This window comes from Stenella coeruleoalba (assembly GCF_951394435.1).
Source record: "Stenella coeruleoalba genome assembly, chromosome: 3".
Lineage (NCBI taxonomy): Eukaryota > Metazoa > Chordata > Mammalia > Artiodactyla > Delphinidae > Stenella > Stenella coeruleoalba.
Genome location: NC_137148.1, coordinates 84,263,489 through 84,283,734, shown reverse-complemented (window position 1 = coordinate 84,283,734; position 20,246 = coordinate 84,263,489). Strand labels below are relative to the sequence as shown.

The 20,246-nt window shown below is 33.2% G+C and overlaps 1 long non-coding RNA gene across 3 annotated transcripts in view; it reads right to left on the bottom strand.

Annotated features, from left to right (window-relative positions):
• The window catches only part of LOC307184398, a 266,257-nt gene that overhangs the window by 69,025 nt on the left and 176,986 nt on the right, over positions 1–20,246 (bottom strand). For 2 of the 3 annotated variants that reach the window (XR_013827720.1, XR_013827721.1), the window contains exon 4: positions 6,710–6,848. This is a non-coding gene — a long non-coding RNA (uncharacterized lncRNA). Of the gene's footprint in view, positions 1–6,709; positions 6,849–8,019; positions 8,074–12,052; positions 12,130–17,266; positions 17,349–20,246 lie in introns of those variants that run through there. The other variant, XR_013827722.1, reaches the window with a different exon arrangement.

Genomic DNA, 20,246 nt, shown 5'->3' with positions numbered 1-20,246 from the left:
CATAGTTGTTTGCTGGTACCTGAAGCAGAAGTTGTTTTGACAGTGGGAATAGAAAATGAGGCTCAGCATGGCAAGAGTTTTGGCCCAGAGTTTTGAATTGAAAAAGAAAGAGAGAAAGAAAACTCGCTGCAGTGTGGAGAATGAACTGATAGGGGAGGAGGTGAAAAGCAAAGAGTAGAGGCTATTCCAACTATCCATGTGAAAAATGATGATCTCCTGAACAAGGGCAGTAGAAGAGTCTGTACTGAGAATGAGACAGATAGGAAAGAAATGAAGAAGGTGAAATCAAAAGAACTTAAGCTCAGCTGAATGAATACATTGTACACATCAGGAATTGGAGAAGTAAACAATATTATCAAGATTTCTACCTGTGATAAAAGAATAGAGTCATATCGTTAATGAAAATGTAAGGAAAGGAAGCAATTTTGAAGATTAGATGGAGGATGGAAATTAAATGAGACTTTTTTTGGACATGTTGACTTTGAGGTGGATGCAAACCATCCACACGGACACATCTGGCAGGCTGGTGGATATACATGGAAGTAAAACTGGGGGAAAAAAAAAGTCTGTCCTGGGAATATACACATTATGATAGCCTAAAGATACTACGTTTCTCCTTCCTAGCTTTTCGTAAACCCAAGCTCACTAGATTTCATTCTATAGCTTTATCTTCTCAGTTACGTAAGTTTTTATTCCATGATCTACTCTCTTTAAATATTGATATGACTTAATATTCTATCCTAAACTGGAGTGGTTCTCTTATGCACATACTTTCTCTTCAAAAGCTGAACTGCAGTTATCGTTTTAAATTATTATCATAGAGATAACATCAGGTTGAACGTGCCAATATTTACTATTTTTGATCTACAAAAATGGCAAATACATACAGTTGATTCTAGTAATACATTATAGTATTAAGCCAATTGTAAAATACATAAATTACGCACTACAGTTATTCATATCCCACTGACTCAAGACTTCAATATTAAATGTATGGTGATATATTTCAGGCTATTGTCAATTAATACATACATTGACAAAAGTGGGATTATACTACACATACTACAGGAACTTGCTTCTCTTACCTAATATATTATAGTCCTCTTCTCTTATTTATACTTACCTTCTAATTTTTGCAAATAACTCCAGTATTTTCTTCCTTCATTTTTATAAAAATTTATCAATGAAAGTTATTTTATACATTTACATTTCATGCATTTGTCCAATTATTTCTCAGCATAAATTCCATTCTATTAATGAACGTTAGGCAAAGCCATCTGCCTTCAGAGTTTCAACATGCTGAAAACTTGCAGATAGGTACATCTATTCTAGGTATACATAACACATGAACTATGCTCTAAATACTTCTTTTTTTTTTTACTTTTTTTTTACTTGGTGTCTCAAAGTTTCTTCAGTATAAGGTGTCCTAAACAGAACTTTCTCTTTCCTTCCTTACCCCTCTTTTTCCTTATCAATTTTGTTGAACACCATCCTCTTTCCAAAACAATTTCTAAACAAACAACCCCCCCCCAAAAAAACACCTGGGAATCATCCTAGAATACTCTTTTTCCTTTAGCCACCCCACCTCCAAATCATGCCTTTCTTTACCAGTTTCTGTATATAATATATCCTTTGGATTTTCATTAAACAATGCTCCTTATCTACAACCCTACTGTCTTATAAGTCACTGATCAGATCCTTCCTGCTTTCTCACTCCCTCCACAGACCTATCTTTCTCAATGCTGTCAAAGTGATTTTTGTATACTTAAAACATTTATTGACACCTTATTTGCTATAGGATAAAACCCAACTCTTTCAAATTCTATGTAAGGTCTTACATTCCCTTCCTGGACCCTGCTCATCTTTCCATCCCATTTCTTGCATCATTACTCTTTCCTCTTTACTCCAGCTTATTAGCTTATTAGACTATTAGACTTTCCCAAATGCTGTCATTTATTCTCTGTTCAATTTCATTGGAATCCCCATCTCTTCCTGGCCACCCGGCTAACACATGTAATTGCCCCTCAATAATCAGCATAATTTTTTAAAAAAAATCTATGTATCATAATGAGCTTATTTACAAAAAAGAGATTAACACACTTAGAGAACTAACTTATGGCTACTGGGGGGAAGGGATAGTTAGGGAGTTTGGGATTGACATGTACACAGTGCTATATTTAAAATGGATAGCCAACAAGGACCTATTGGATAGCACAGGGAACTCTGCTCAATATTACCTAACAACCTAAATGTGAAAAGAATTTGAAAAAGAATAGATACACGTATAACAATCACTTTGCTGTACACCTGAAACTCAACATTGTTAATGAACAATATAAAATAAAAAGTTAAAAAAAACCTATTTATTCTATCCTTTACCTTCCTGGTAGAATTACTTCCCTCTTAGGGCCCAGCAACCCCCATACACTATTTTATATCAAACAGCTATCATGAATACTTAATTGTCTTTACATGTATATACTTAATTTTTCCACTTCTCTAGGATATGGAAGGAACTACATCTAAATTATATCAATATTCTTAACACCTAACTAAGTGTAGGTTCTGAATGAATCTTGGATGAATGAATGGATGGATGGATGAAAAGATGGGTGGAGGAAGAAAAAATAATTCATGAGAAGTTACCTGAAGATGACATGTAGGTGAAAAATCTATATTTAACGGTTTGTAGGCAAAAAAGGAAGAGAATTAATTAAGAGGCTTTGTCAGAATAAAAGAAAAAAGCACACAAGGGTGGTATATCACAGACAAAGGAAGGAGAAATTTTCAAAGATAAAATGGTCAGCAATTTAGATTGCTGTACAGAGGCCAACTAGGATGACAAAAAAAGACAGATTTTTTTTAAATGGTCACTAGAGACTAACGTAGTGAATTAGACATTTGTAGTGTATGTATTTCTATTATGAGTCTTAATGAATATTTTAGTCAATTGGTAAGATTAAAAGACTGTCATAGACATTATCTCATTTGAGGGAAAAAGGTAATGAAATATTTTACTTTATAAATTTATTTATTTTTGGCTGTGGCAGGTCTTTGCTGCTGCACATAGGCTTTCTCTAGTTGCAGCGAGCAGGGTCTACTCTTCATTGTAGTGCACAGGCTTCTCATTGGGGTGGCTTCTCTTGTTGCAGAGCACAGGCTCTAGGCGTGTGGCCTTCAGTAGTCATGGCACACAGGCTCAGTAGTTGTGGCTCACAGGCTCTAGAGCGCAGGCTCAGTAGTTGTGGTGCACGGGCCTTGCTGCTTCACAGCATGTGGGATCTTCCCGGACGAGGGCTCTGCACTGGCAGGCGGATTCTTAACTACTGCACCACTAGGGAAGCCCGGTAACAAAATACTGATCAATATGTAAATATTTTGTAATTGTTGCTTTAAGTATATGTCCACAACATTTTTAGTGTCTATTCTTTAGAAGTAAGGCAATTATTTAATTTCAACAATACAGAATCCTTCTAAATCATAGTATGTATTCTTCTGTATAAAAATAAAATTTTGGCTTTGGAAATTACTGCATTCTTAGGTATAGTAATTTAGTATTTTAAGAAATGTAGTATATTAAGAATATATATGATATAGGTAGATGTAGATATTTACCTATCCACTGGTCAATTTATCTACCTTTATATTCTGTACCCACTCAATCCTCTATTATTTTATCTACCTGTACTTTGAAAAATATTATCATTTTGTCCACGTAATTACACTGCTTTTTCAGTCTTCTGGGGGACTCCCCTAAACCTCAGCACGTGTGTTATTAAATATTCTACTGATTCTCAATACCATTCAATTGAGTATGTGCTCTAGGCAAATTCTGCCTTTATATAACAGAAATTCAGGTAGACATTAATTCTCTGTTGATTCCCAACCCTATGCCAGAAAAGATTACATTATTACACAATAACATATTTAAATGATTTAATGTGAAAGTTTTTCAATTTATTTAAGTATTTTGCTAAGTAGTTTAAAACTAACTTGAAAACATTATATTATAAATGAAATTCTTCAGATAATTTAAAATATATATTATATATACATATATTTATATATAACCTATATAAATATATATATATATAAAATTTTGAGCACTAAGTGAAAATTCATAGGATAATATCCATAGGACACCATCTTCCATAATACTTTACAGAAAATTACCTGAAAAAGCCAGTACATTATGTACTTCAGAGACTGACTTAGATATTTAAAAAATCATGTTTTGCATTTTATTTTATAACGTGTGTGTGTTAAATATGAAATTGGTATCCACACTTTGCACTGGAAAGACTGATTGACAAAGGTCACAAGTATTTTTTTTCCTCTTAGCTCACTGATTTTCAAATATTTAAACTTTCACACTGAACAATTTAAGCACAATAAAATATATCTCCTTTCCTTAGGTAATTTTAGTCATCAACAGAGAGCACTAAAAAAGAGATCAAAAGAGAAATCAACACATTTTTTTCATTATTTTCCTTTTTTGGCTTTTCTGGCAATAGGTAAAAGTTTTCACATTGAAATTCCTTAACAGCTTCAAATTGGTGATCATGGTCATACTGAGGGGGTAAAGTAATTTTTTCTACACTACTCTCATTTCTGTTTACCCCTTGACTTAGACATCATTGTCATTCTGATTACATCATCTCAGAAAATTTACCTTTGCTGCTTCTTAGTTCCCATTTTCCCCCCTCTCTCATTCATGACATAAATCAATACTGGAAAAAAATGTAAGACTAGTGGTAAGAAAAGGATTGATGTAGGAAGGGAATAAAATTACGTTCTCATATATTTTTGCCACCTCCTGAATGTGTGACCTGAGATGTGTGTATATATATATATATATATATGTATGTACATATACACACACACGCTCATGCGTGCACACACACACACATATTCACAAACGCACATCTCTTGAGCTTCAGCATCCAGATCTAAAAATTTAGATGTGGGCTTCCCTGGTGGCTTGAGAGTCCGCCTGCCAGTGCAGGGGACACATGTTTAAGCCCTGGTCGGGGTTGGTCCCCCATGCTGCGGAGCAGCTGGGCCGGTGTGCCACGGCTGCTGGGCCTGCGCTGTGGAGCCCGCAAGTTGGGGCCCGCGCGCCCGGGGCCCGTCCTCCAAGGCGGGGAGGGGCCGCTGCGGTGAGGGGCCTGCAGCGCCGCGGCGGGGAATGGCCACACCTCGCAGCGGCTGGAGGGTGCTCGCACGCAGCGGCGAGGACCCAACGCAGGCAAAAATACAATAAATAATAAAAATAAATTAAAAAAAAAAAAGAAAGACCTGATTCAGATAAACCTTTAAAAAAAAAATTAGATGTAAAGCGCCTAGCCATGATAGATAGCCAATAAAAGTTTCCTAAATAACTTTTAAAAATTCAATTTATAGTACTTCTTTAATAGGATTTCCAATAATTACAGACTCTTGTTTTTAGAGACTAGTCTCAATAATCCTGACGTGGAAACCTTGCTTAAGTGTATGAATAATATTTAAACTTTCAAAGATACAATGAAAATAAGTTATCAGGAACCACTTTAGTTTCATTTTTTATTCTCTCAACATCAAACATCCATACTTTTTTCTGCTACCATATTTTGATTTAAAAAAAAGAATGTTGCAAAAATGCAAAGTTCAAAAAAATTCTATTTGTTTACAAATTACGTTGTAAACAAGTGATCATGTCAATCAAATCTAAAACACTGCTGCGATTTCTTAGATCTCTTGGAAACCATGACTGACTCAGGTCCAGAGGCTTGAGAGGCCACTCATTTGTAGGGCGATGGCTTTTAGGGTTACTGCCTACATTTCTGTAGCATTTTACTATAGCTTAAAGATCTGGTGGGGGACTTTTCTTTTGATTTTAAATATTTCCAAGAGAGTGCTACTTGATGATTGTAGGTATCTTGGATCTAGTAATGAGTTGATAAGCCACAAAAATGGTGAGAAGGAAGGAATCTAAGAAAAGGAGAACAGAGGAAGGAAAGAAGAAAGAAAATTGATTTCCATCGTGTCCCTATTTTACATCTGGTAATAACTATGAGGCAAGTAACCTTTGTCTGTATAGATAAAATTAAAGCTCCTAAAATCTCAAAATGGCAGTCTGCTATCCCATCAAAATTCACATGGCAGGAGACCAGGAACAATAAGATTTCAAATCTGGGTGATTATGAACTAGGTCTTTTAGTAAAATAAAGAACAAACTCTTTCTTGTAGGACACTGCAGCTATTTCTACGATAAACTTTAAAACCTGCAATCCCTCCATTTTGCCATACAGTATAACCCTCTCATTGACCCTGATTTCTAATCTACAAAAGACAAGCAATGACTAAAATCAGCACAAAACAACAGCATTAAAAAGTTTTAAAACTTTTTTTTAAGTGCACTGATCACCACCTCCACTTTGTCCCAGTGTCTCTACTCTCACTTTTACCCTAATAATTTAAAATGAAAAAGGCGAAGTCCTCACCTTCAGCTTTTTGAGCCATATGCTAAGAAACACACGGTTTCACAAGATTTATTCTTGTGTGAAAATTTTCATTATGTTGTTCTATGGAGGAAATAAGGCTATTAGTTTCTCAAAAAGAAGGTAAGTCATCTCCATTATAATAAAATCTGCTGCAGCTTTTATTTTCTTAATTTATTTTGTAAATATTACCTATTATGATAGTTTATGGGCATGTGGCATCACCTTACCCAATCACACCGCAACAGAGAGAATTCAGGAGTCCTTCAAATACTCTTGTCCTTTTGCTTTGTTACATGGAGAATAAATCTTTATAAACAATAGTTTTTCACAGCAGCCGAGTGAAGAACAGCCTTTGCCCACTGTACTCTGGGGAAATAACAGAAACTTTCTATTGAACCTAATTAAACTATCCACTAATACATTACTGACATTCAGGAAGGGGCTATATATATATACAGCTCCTTTAATTTGATTTTTTTCATTTCATTATATAAATAGTTTGGGGAAAATTGTTTTATAAATAGCTATTTAAAACTTGTGTGGCAATTTATTTTAGCTTTTAGTTTCTACACATCAGGCTAATTTACAAACCTTAGGAATAAAACTATGCCACAGTTATTGTTTTTATTTCCATAATCCTATCTACTAGGAAAAGTAAGCTATTATTCTAGTATTTTTCTCACTTAGATGTCCAGTAGCACTCTGACAAAAGAGGTAAAATAAAAACAAATAGGAATCAGTCCTGAGAAGGGGTATATGTTCCCAAGAGTAACATAAGATACCCTGTGGGTATGAACATTTTTATTTATGCAGAAAATATTCTTAATGAAACTCATGGACAGAGATACAGAAACAATTCAAAACTGGATTAAAAATGTATTACATTAAATATGACATTTGTCCTATATTTTTGTTTACCATACATAAAATAAATTATAATGAAGTATACAAAGAATACTTGCAGAGTTATAAAAGATATAAAGGTCATAAAATCACTAGTAAACTAATAAAACCATTAATATGCTGATACATCTCCTTCTATTATTTATTTCAATACCCATGTTTGTTAACAGTGTTGAAAATTGAGCTTACGTTATGTGTATTATCCCAAATTATCTTTCAAATTATCCCAAATTATCCTTCTAAAAATCACCATTTTAATAACTGCGTAAGAGTCTGTCACATAGACGTGTCATAATTATTTACCCATTCTATTTCTTTTTGGCCATGTATGTTTTACAACTTTCATAATTATAACTCACATAACTAGAAACATATATTTAGGTAAATCTCTGCCTGTGTTTCTCCCTTGTTCAGTTACAGAGTGCTATTTGTGTTTTCACTGTAGAAATTAATAAATTGTTCCTGAGATTTATAAGATTATGAGGTATTATTTCTAGTTTTCAGTGGCACTGAAAATCTCTTACATAATTTCATGAATATTTCAATAGGAACATGAGGGAGTACAAATTAGGGGCAGCTAGCCAAGACCTCCACTGGAAATCAGTCTCTGTAATATCAAACAACCTGTACTTACTGACTTTGTTGTAGTACAATATCATCTTTTTCTTGAAGCATATGCCACAAATTCCTACACAGAGAAAGACATTCTTACATATGACTTCCAAAACACTCTCCTGCAGTTTCTAACAGCTGGCAGTCTTTTGATTACAGTAACTTTGACAAATGTGACACTGACAATATTAATGCATTAATATCATTCATATCAATCACATCTAGCTTGAAGGGTCATTTTCAAAGTTAATCGCTTAAGGCAAAGTCACCAACCATTAATGCTCCTAAACAGTAACCATTCAGAAAATTGGGACTTATGCTACATTTAATCATATTTCAAGTTGTTTTGGAAAATATTTAATATGACTGTTCCAAAATACTTCCCAAATGAATATTTTCATATGTACTTATTACTATTAATTATACATATTTCAATTCTGAATGTTAATTTGATTCTTTTAAAAAGTGTATTATTACTATGTCCAAATTTCCAAAAATCACCCTCTTTATATGTAATGTACTACAATTTCTGAATAATTATAAATTTTCAAATAGTAAGTAACTGGTAATTTAAACAATTTGATGTAACATATAACCTGGTAGTGCAATGAAAAGCAGTTATATGAAAGATGCATTTTAAAAGAAGAATACAAGGCACCAAAATAAAGTATTCTGTAGACACCATCTATCATTGCAACTTGCATTCTGTGGAATTAAACTAGTTTTAAGTGTTATTGATGGAATTTTATAAACCAGTTTTTACTATTTGGATAAGAATTTAAAAGTTAGAAATGCGAATGACGGTTTAAAAAGGAAAGCATGAAAATGTGGAAACCAAATTAAATCTACTTTGAAAAATGTTGAAATCCAAGTAATTTGGATCCCCAAAATAACCAGTGGTTCATATCCTGTTCCAAATGAGAAGTCCTCCTTTCAGCCAATTGCTGCTGTAACATTCAATGAGCTCAGGGTCAGACCAGCTCTATGTATTTTTGCCGCAACTTAAATAGGTTTAGCTTTCAAGCATAGATTGAGAGAAAAATTATATGGGGAAAAAACATATGAACAACTGCAAAGCATTACAACTCTTGTTTTATAGCATAATGATAAAAACTGCCTGGGATGAAATCCTGCACTGCTACTTACTCACTCTGAGACCTTGTGAAAATTACTTAAAACCTCTGGTCCTCAGGTTTTTCATATGTAAAATGGCAATAACAATAGTCATTCAGGATTGTTAAGATAATTAAATGGCATAATATACAGGAAGTAATTAGGAGCGTTGGTGGCAGAGAGTGAGTGCTATATCAGTATTGCATATGATTATTATCACATGGATGGCTTTCCATTATGCTCCATCTACAATCTACTGCCATGTACCAATTATATCCAAGACAGAAGAAATATGCATATCTGAAGATTATATTATTTATAACAATAATACAATCGATATCAGTGGGAGATAAAACAGTTGTGAAAAACTCAAGAGGTTACCTAGCATGGAGGAGAAATTTACCATTTTTTATTCATAACTCTATTTTACTCCTCTTGTCACTCAATCTTTTGCACCACGTTCTAGCCAGATAATTGCACATGGTGCTGCTTTCAGAAATGTATATGCCGAGGTGCTCTGTTTTATTTACTAATTACTTTGGTTTTCATTTGCTCTTTTTCTAGTTTCTTAAGGTGGAGGTTTACATTACTGTTTGGGGACCTTTCTTCTCTTCTTATAAAAGCATTTAATAATACTACAAATTTTACTCTCTGCAGTGCTTTGGCTGCCTTCCACAAATTTTGAAATGATTTCTTTTTTATTCAGTTCAAAATATTTTTTAAAATTTCTTGAGACTTTTTATTTGACCCATGGGATATTTGCAATTATGTTGTTTAATATCCCAATACTTAGGGATTTTCTATATATAATTCTGTCACTGGTTTCTAGTTTAATTCTGTTGTAATCTGGGAGGATAATTTGAATGATTTCTATTCCTTGAGGTTTGTTTTGTGGCCTGGAAAAAAAAAATATATATCTTTATGTGTATTTTAAAATACCATGTATTTATTGTTCTTGAATAGAGTGTTCTATAAACATCAGTTTGGCTTACTTGGTAGATAACGTTGGCCAATTCTTCTATGACATTATTGATTTACTGTCTAATTTCTGAGAAAGCAGTATTCAAGTCTCCAACTATCACTATAGTTTCTTCATTTTTCCTTTCAATTCTATCACATTTTTCTTCATGTATTTTGAAGCTCTGCTGTTAGGACTGGTGGTGTGTCTTCTTGGTAAACTGACCCCTTTTTATCTTCGTTAAATGATCCTTTCTATTACTAGTATTATATTCTGAAATCTAGCTTGTCTGATATTAATATAGACACTCTAACTATGAATTTTGTACTTGATTCAGATTCTCATTGTTAATTTTGGAGCATTATATCATTGTGAACTTCTGTTACATCCTATGTGGAAACAGAACCTCTGACACTGTTTTTATTGAAGCAAAGATCTGAAATTCCATTTTCTGGAGAATCCTCCCAGATTTGGACAATTATTTGTCTGTAAAGCTTAGTTTCTTTTGATGCTGTGAAGAGTTATCATTTGTCCTGTGTGTCCACAGGTCTTTTAGTGGATAATGAGGATTTGACTTAGGAGCTCGTCCATTTTACACCAGAAGCCTGATAACTAGCTTTAAAGTCAATCTCATTAGAACCTGATTTTGATGACATAGTTTCATTTCATGAAGTGTATTGCCATTTTACATAGGGATAAATGTGAGTCACAAAAAGCTGAACAAATTAGAGTGACCTTTGACTCTCAGTTGCACATGAGTACAGCCTTAAAAAAATAAAGATGTCTGGCTTTAGATGCTTATAAATAAAATCATTTAAGAGTCTAATTAAGTCACAGTATAGCATAAATGAAAGAGCATAGAATAGGAAATGAGAAGACTTATATTTGAGACCTGCTTTCACAACTTAACCTCAGGGAAGATATTTAGTAGCAAAAAGCTTCAGCTTCTTAGCAATAAAAATGGATACAATAAGACTACCTGACTTAACTACTAAGAGACTTATTATGAGGCACAAATCAAATATCTAGAGTGAGAACACTATCAAGTGTTACACAATTATTTGTTTTTATTATTAAGTTGATTTAGTTTTAGGTTCTTTGACAAATGCTGTAAAGTATCAATTTCATCCAGTTAGGCACTAGAGTTTTGAAATTGCAATCACATACTGAGGTACATAATAATGTCTTAGTTTTAGTAATGAGAAGTGTTGGCAATCTCTATTTCTGAACGCATGAATTTAGAAACACATTACCTTTTTTTTTCCTTATGGAGAGTGTACCAAAATCTAGCGTTGATAGAGATTTTCCCAATATGTTCATTTTAATATTTTGTAATCCCCTTGTCTCCCTTAGGATGTTATAATTTGACATTGATGAGTAGTACTAAGATCAGGAAGTAGCATGGTTAGTTTTCTGACAGCTTCATGCTGTCAGTCCCATCAGTTAATCTCTTTTCTCACATGTCAGCTTAACACTGCACAGTCATTTGAAAGCTCTATGTAAGAGTCTCCAACCTTCTTTTCTTGTTATAAGGAAGTTCCCTGAGTTTTTTTGTCATTATACATTCTTTAATCTGTTTGAAAGTAACATGACCCGCTGCATGGTTTCCCCTTTATTAATGCAAATGTTCCAGACAGTATCCTTTAAAGTCTAGAATTAAACATTTTCTGTCAATTTCAGAAGATGGAGCTCTGTTCAAAAAATGAGAATGCTACAACAATCCTCACTTTAATTGCTGCATCATAATCTCCAGACCTGAAAAGCCCTGGAGACCCTGATACATAAAATGCCTTTCAGCTATGCAGGAGTGGAATTCATTACAAGTGTGTTTTAAGTTGGGACTATATCTTGAACTCACTGAAAAAATATCAATGCCCTTGGGGTACTTGATAACTTGAATTATTATTTAAAGTGTAACAATGGTGATACACTAAGAGCAAAAAAGTAAGAAAAAATGTAATTATAACTATGAGGATATACATACATGAACACAGCCTTCTAGAGAAATAAATATTATTATCAGATCTTCTTGCAAAGAGCAGGGAAAAAAATGAAATTTCTCTGGAAGACAAAAATCATTATCAATAAAATAACATTATTTTAACATGGTTGATTAATTTTAAGGATAAAAGTGAAATTTCTACCTAGTATAGTATTAGTAGTCCACTTCATTATACACTTACATTTTAAATAATTTTAATAGGAAAATATAAATGCTGTCTCATGATATAATCTTGTAATGTAAGTAAAACTCATTTATATATCGAACCTTAAGAAATTTTTACATAAAAATGTAACCTTTGTTTTGAGGTCTCTATGCATTATATTCATAACTAAATCAACGGCAAATGAATATCCTGCTTACAGAATAAAGTTCACACATTTCAACAATAACAATAGCACAGCAGGTGGTATGGTTTTCTCATTCCATTGAACTATGTGGAAAATAATTTCTGAGGCCAATGCACAGGCAGTCTTAGATTAGTGGATTTTTTTTTTTCTCTTTTTTTTTTCCCCTTAGTCACATGTTAAATACTTGTCTTCTAAATTAACTGCATGGGTCAGGATTAAAGAAAGAAGAGGGTGCACGATCCATGTCAGTGAGTATATTAATTGGCCTCTGTGCATTTTTTTTTGATGACTTAATTTAAAACCATTTTTGCTGAGAAATCTTTTGAAAGGGAAAATGTGATTTTCAAAGAAAAGTTGTGGGACAAGCTGATCAAAGTGCCCATCAGCTAGAATAACATTTAACTGTGAGTGACCTGAAAATCCTCATAATGGAGCTTAATCACATAAAACAGAAAAACAAAATCAACAGCAAGCACGAACATGGTGAGATAGCCCTACGCTGCCAACCAAGCAAACAGTGTTTTAATGGTTCAGAGAAAAGACACCAATCAGTGTGCTGATGTGATATCCAACTTGGTACTAGTGTTGACCTCCTTATCTCCTGCATAGAAGAGGTCTGAGAACAAAGTATGACCACTAAAATAAAATAACAGTACATACAGTAACACCAAGATTTCCTTAATGCTTACATTTATGTTGACATACAGGGGCACAAAAAATAAAAATATAACATTGAGTATGATTCACAAGTAGAAAGTCGCAGAAGCATACATCACCATTTGAAATGCACAAAAATGGTTATCACATTCATTTATCTTTACATTATAGTACTTCTAAGAGTTATTATATAATATTCACAATTGCAAGATCTTATCCAGGTGTTCTGCCTTTTGCTTTGTGTTTCTATACAGGAAGTTTAAAATTAAAGTTATTTATAGAAAATTATTTTGTTTTCTTCTAAATAATGCACCCAAGTGGAAATTCCCATCACAATCATGAAAAAAAAAAAAATCCATCCACCAAAAGAAGCCCCTAAACTAAGCAAGAGAAGGGATATCCTAGTGTGTTCTCCTTGGTATGTCCCACACATACTTGGAAGGCATTAAATGGCTTCTTTGAGAAAAGTCTATTGGTATTTCTGTGTCTCAATTGCAGAATATTGATGGAAAAAACACAGACACAATACATCTTCCTGACTCAATATACTCTACATAATGGATTATGCAGAAATTGCATGGATGCTGCCCTTACTTCTTTGTGCAATCAGAACATCTCAAGTTTTTTCATAAACCAAATATATATATGATTATACTATTTGATTTTTATATAAACAATATTACATGGGCAAGGTGGTTTATGTCTAAAAGTTGGATTTTTTTTTTTTTTAATAAAGATGTTTTTAACATTTTCCATAGACTTGGATCCATAGGAATCAAGTGACTGGCTCAGTCTCCTGAGCAGTTGCAGATGTCCTGCCAGGTCATTGCTATGTTTTAATCAGAAGGACATGTTACCACCCTGACCCACTGGACATAGTCTAGCAGAGAATCAATTCCATCACAGATATGGGGATTCAGTGGGTATAGATTCTGATTAAATTACTGTATAACAGAACCATAACACAGTAAAGTTAGAAAAGAGAAATACTCTCTTTAATAGTGCCATGGTGATTGAGATTTTCAAATTAAATTAGATTTAGGATAACTGAGTTTTTCATATAGGCAAATAATCCTCTCAGTATTTATTAATAAATCTTCTTAAATCAAAGAAATATTGTAGGGTAGGACATGTCTTAAATAAAGTTGAAGTAATAATTTGGGATCTCCAGACATTTGCAAAATGGATTTGGTTTTGAATATAACCCAAGAAAATATAATCAATAGAAGTAATGTTTAAATGCCCACTCATCACAAGGAAATTTTACTCCTATTCTTTAAGGTAAAAAGAATAAAATCAAAGAAACACGTATTAATTTGAGGCATCCTCTGGGGAAAAAAAAGTGGCCTTCTTGTATGTGGCTGAGGGATAGAAAGGTGAAGTTACTAAGCCATGGTGACTTTTTTTAAAGCTGATTTCCTCCTTTATGAAAGAGCCTGTTTCACATTTTATGCTCACACACTAGAGAAAGCATGCTTGTAGTAAAGCCATAGCAATGTGAAGTAGTTTACGTTCTGTGCTTAATGTGGGAATAACAAATCAAAACCAGACGTATGTTTGGTTTCAAAAGTACAGTTTTGTTATAAAAGATTTACTTAACATTTGAAATACTGAAGTGCTATTAGCCTGGGGTTTGGATAGTAGTAGAGAAAAGTTAACAGGTTATATTTTGCCAAAGTATTGATTTACATTCCACTGAAAGCCTCTTGCTTGTTTTATATTTTTTCTATATTCATAGAAACAGAAATCTGTGCTCAGTATAAATATCAAGTTATAGTACAAATGATTAATATGTGGTATTGTAAGTCTGAATTTCTAAGAAAAGTTGAATTTATTTCAGTTCTGAGACTAAGATACTTCCAAAATATGTCATACAGGTTCATTCTAGGCATAATTAAAATTAGCAACATCTAGCTGCTTAAAAGTTCACCCATAACCTTTAGACTAAAATCAAAATGTTTTGGATCCACAGAGTTTCAGAACCGATGTTATTAGTGGCAAAGTAAAGCTAAACTCCAGAATAACATTAATTGCTTTTGTTTAAAAATAGCAAGTAAGGCACAATCCATAGAAAGCTTTCTATTAAGTCCTCATGATGTTAATACCTGCATTATACATTAGAATTAGTAATCTGCCTCTCTCTTTTGCTTGATATTTTACCTTTGTAAAAAATGATTTCCTAAACACGTTAAGAATGGCAACATTTTTTAAATTGGTAAGACAAATTTACTACTTTTTTTCTTTCTGGTGTAAATCCTTCATTATATCCCCCATTTTTCACGTATGATAAACATGTAAGAATCACTTCTCCCTATACCAGTCACTGGATTGTGTAAGGTGAAATGTGTTGAATATAATATTTGTTTTATCTCGATTCAATGAGAAATATCATAATCATGTTTTTCCCTTGTGTGAACAATTTCCTGATGTGCACCAGCTTGGTTTCATATTGTTGAAATGAAAAATCTAATTTGGAAATGGTTCTTGTTGATCTCCCATTTACTGTGTTTTTTCCAATACACTCATCCATCAGTGCTGACTCCTTGTGGTATAACTATTTCCTTTTATATGGATTTTTACAGGGAAGTCACCAGATCTGTTCTTTAAATGTATCATCATCTGACTTTGAATACTGATGTGACTCAAGGTCATCTAATTTGCAATGCATCTCTTACTGTCATCAGGCAATACTAATAAATTTAACCTAAAGATAATTGAAACATACTGAATTTTCATTCAACAAATCTTTAAAAGAGAAAGTTATTTTCATAATTTACTGAGAAAGGAAAAAGCAATTAGATATGAAAATTTTGTGAGAATCAAAACCGTTAAGAATGATTAAAATATTTGGAAATATAAGTTTTTCTTAAAATAAATAAATAAATAAATAAAGTCTTTCTTGTATATACAGGTATAGTATAGTACAAAGACAATTCTTACAGGCTTTTCTCACGTAAAAACCATACAGACTAAGTTACATTAAGTGAGAGAAAAAGTATGCTGGGTTTGTTGTATCAATTCAAAAGAATGCTGCTATTCTGAATACTTTTAAGGAAATCACTGGCTAGCAAAATGGATTGACAGTTTATTGATTCTGAATTGGCTAATCTTAATTCAAATATTTCATCAGAATAAATGCTTTTCACTAATAGAGATTTAAATTTTATCTACTAATTTATATCCTAAAATGTCCTAAAATGATCTATTGTTGGAATATAAAGTAAAGAATCTTTTATAATATTTTAGCATTTTTCATCCTTTACATTTTCTTACCTCTTTATGGCAGGTTTTATAATCTGGGTGAACCACTACTGAACTGAAAAAATAAAACTATTTCTCGTTGATCTAAAGTTTCAGCAAAAATTTGAAAATGGTGATATAAGTTAGAGTCTCAAATATTATTTATAAAAATTTTGACATGAAGCTTGATACAGCTGTTGCTATTAACTTTCTTAAGAATTTCCTGTGAAACTTCATATAAAACATGATTTGTCTGGGTACAGTGTTGTCTTTGAATGCATACTTATAATTTTTAAAAAATAGATGCTATGGCCTGAATGTTTGCATTCATCCCAAAATTCATAGGTTGAAAACCTAATTCCCAAGGTGATAGTGTTAGGAGGTGGGGCCTATGGAAGGTGATTAGGTCTGAGGGTGTGACCCTCATAACTGAGATAAATGCTTTTATAAAAGAGGCACAAGAAAGTCCCTTGCCCCTTCTACAATGTCAGCACGAATCAGCAGTCTGTAACCTAAAGAGTGCCTTCACCAAAACCCGATTACACTGGAATCTGGATCTTGAATTCCAGCCTCCAGAGCAATGAAAAATAAATTTCTATTGTTTATAAGCTACCCAGTCTGTGTTTTTTGTTGTTGTAGTTATAGTAGCCAAAATGTACTAAGAGTATGAACTAGACATAACACCATTTCCAAAGGTAAAAATGTAGTTTCATGTAATTGAAGATTAACAAGTTGACATGCAAAATGGATTTTATTTTAACTTCATAAAAAATTTAGATATTTTATATTATGCACATCTCAGATGGTTATATAGTTTTTCAAATGGTTTAAACCCAGAATGTATGTCTCAAATTATTTTACTACTTCTCAAAGGTTTAATAATATATGTGATTTTGAAATTTTTACATTTGTAGAGTGGATCTAATCTAAACTTTTACTTAAAGGTCACCTGTTTGTTGAATATTCTGGTTTTCTGGAGATCAACGGTAGTCCTTTAAGAGGGTCAATTTATGTCAGTCAGATCATCTAGGTTTCTGTGAAAGCATGAATTTACAGTATTCTTTTTCAGATTTCATAGGAGATTGCACATATGATTGGAAAAGTGGAGCTATTATCCTAAAAAGATTACCTTTAGTTAATTTTTCATAGGATACTTTTTATTATCATGAATATTTTTAAAAATCTTGCTGCTTTTTACATATCTACATAGTACTATATCTCTTCGTATCTTTAAATGAGTAAAGTGCCATTGTTTGTTAGTTTTACGATAAATATTAGAAAGGCAAAAGTAGTGGTAGCTTATTTTTTAATACAAAATTAATAAGTACACTTGGATATAAATGCTCAGGACAGTTTATATATTTCAGTGATTGATACTGTACATATAATCAAGTTGACCTCTGGCTATAGGGGAAACATCATTCAGATTTTAATACTTATACTTGTTTTTTCTAAACCATGAATATTAAGCAGTGCCAAGAAATATAAAATACAAAATAGATAATAAACATTATTATTATTTTAATATATTTTAAGAAAAAAAGACAGGGGTAAAAATGCTTGAGAAATTAACAGCAGAGGAGAATGTTTACTCAGCTATAACCCAAGTTTTAATTAAAACCATGATTGATGGCAAATGCTGTCTTGCAGTGTGACCTCTAGAAACATCTACAGTTGTTGAATCAATTGAGAAGATGGTCTCCACTCTTTTCAAAGTAAAACACAAAGTAGATAAATCATATTTAGAATTATCAATCACATGGACATTATATTAATGATTTGGAAATCTGAAGACAGGCAAAAAAGTTGTCCTAAAAAATGAAGTAAAGGAGCTTTGGGGATGCCTTATTTGGGAAGCCATAATTTCCAGATTATTAACCTAATCATTTAGAAAGAACTTTTCACTGCATTAATCCCATTTAAATTTAAGATAGAAACACTGAATAGAGATGAAGCTGTATTAGTTGCACAATGTGAATCAAATGGGACTACAGACAGGGCTGGAGAGAAAAAACATGACTGTAAGCAGACTTTCAAAAGACATCATCATCCAATAAATATTTAGCTAGGAGGGTATCTGAATTGGAGGACTTCCTTACCCACCAAGAGTGGTTTTATGCATACTCACATTTGATTAAATCTTTAAAAGAAAGCAAGTGATCAAATGAGACTCACGAAAAGGAAATAAAAAAGAGAAGATATTCATAATGTTTCGACATTGTTGATGAAGACCACAGGGCAGCTACGGAATTTCTTTTAAAGGGATTTAAACAAAGGTCTAGAAAAGCCAGCAAAACCAAGGTCAAATATCCTCTAGAACTCTCTGATCTGAGCCCATTAATACAAAAAAGAAGGAAAAGAACTCTGATGCCAAGAAGAATAAAAGACAACTAAAGTTGTTGAAAAATATTTTTTTTAAAAAAGTTAAAAGCACATGAATTATACAGTTTGAAGAAGAGACATTTTTAGTGTCCATCTTTAAGTAAAGGAAATTCTGTTATTTAGACATCACTATGTGTCCTCAAGAAGCAGAGCAAAAAGCAGCAAGCTTAAATAGCACTGAGTGGGATTTATGCTATAAAAAAAGGATGAGATTTCCTGCTCTAGGAGTTGTTAAATCCAGGAATAAGAGACAGAAGGAAGCTGTACTTTCTTTTGAATGGGTAGAGAATTAAGGTAGCTCCTCAACTGTCAGGAAAGTTTAAGGCAGGGTGAATGGATTAGGTGACCTTTCAAAATTACTTCCATCCCAGGATTTATGATGTCAATATAAACCAGCAGCCCCAAATGGAAACCTGGGCAGGAACCACTGACTCCTGCACTTGTTTGTGCCTCTCCTTGAACACAGGCATAGTCAGGTAACTTGACAGAGGAACTTATAGTCAACAGTGAAAGCTTGGAGCCAGAGAGCTTGATTCTAAGACTGTGAGTTTCATCTTCTTCAGCCACAAAAGGTGGTTAACTACTGTACTTGTTTCACTGGATTGTTAAGAAGATTAACAGAGATGATGTACATAAAGCAGATAGTATGAAGTAGGAACACAATAAAAATCAGTGTTCTCATTAAACTCTATTCTGCCACTACATCAACCTGTGGTACAAAATGATGCTACTCCAGTGACAGCTCTACCTTTCTTTCTTGTCTATATCCCCTTATATCTTCTGTTCCTCCCCACTTCTACTCTCAGTAGAAAAGCCCTGTGTCTATTCAGAAAAATTTTAACTACTAAATTTCATCAGGCAACGCAGACTGCTGATATACGAAAGGTAGATGAAGTGAACAGTTACACAAACATTGCAATATTCGAAAATGTGCCAAATATCAATAAACTATGGTTTCCCTTGAATGAAATTTTACACATCTATTAAAATACTTTGTAAAAAATACTTAATGACAGGAGAAATTTCTATAATGTAACCAGATGAAATAGAATAAGATATAAAAATAATATGAGACAGGGCTTCCCTGGTGGCGCCGTGGTTGAGAGTCCGCCTGCCGATGCAAAGGACATGGGTTCGTGCCCCGGTCCGGGAAGATTCCACATGCTGTGGAGCGGCTGGGCCCATGAGCCATGGCCGCTGGGCCTGTGCATCCAGAGCCTGTGCTCCGCAACGGGAGAGGCCACAGCGGTGAGAGGCCCGCGTACCGCAAAAAATAATAATAATAGTAATAATAATATGAGACACATAAATCCACATAATAGACTTTGGTAGATAAAGTACTCTAAAATATCACAGCATATACCTTATATACCTCTTTTTATGCCAGCGATTTGAGTTTTCTCCTATAGTTTATTTTTCCTAGATTGCAGGTTTTATTATTAGAAAAAAGTAAAATTTTTGGTTTGCTTTGTTTTATAAAACATGGCTTTTATGCTTCCTCTTGTTTTTACAGTTTTTTCAAAAAGTTATAACCTATTAGTTCTGAT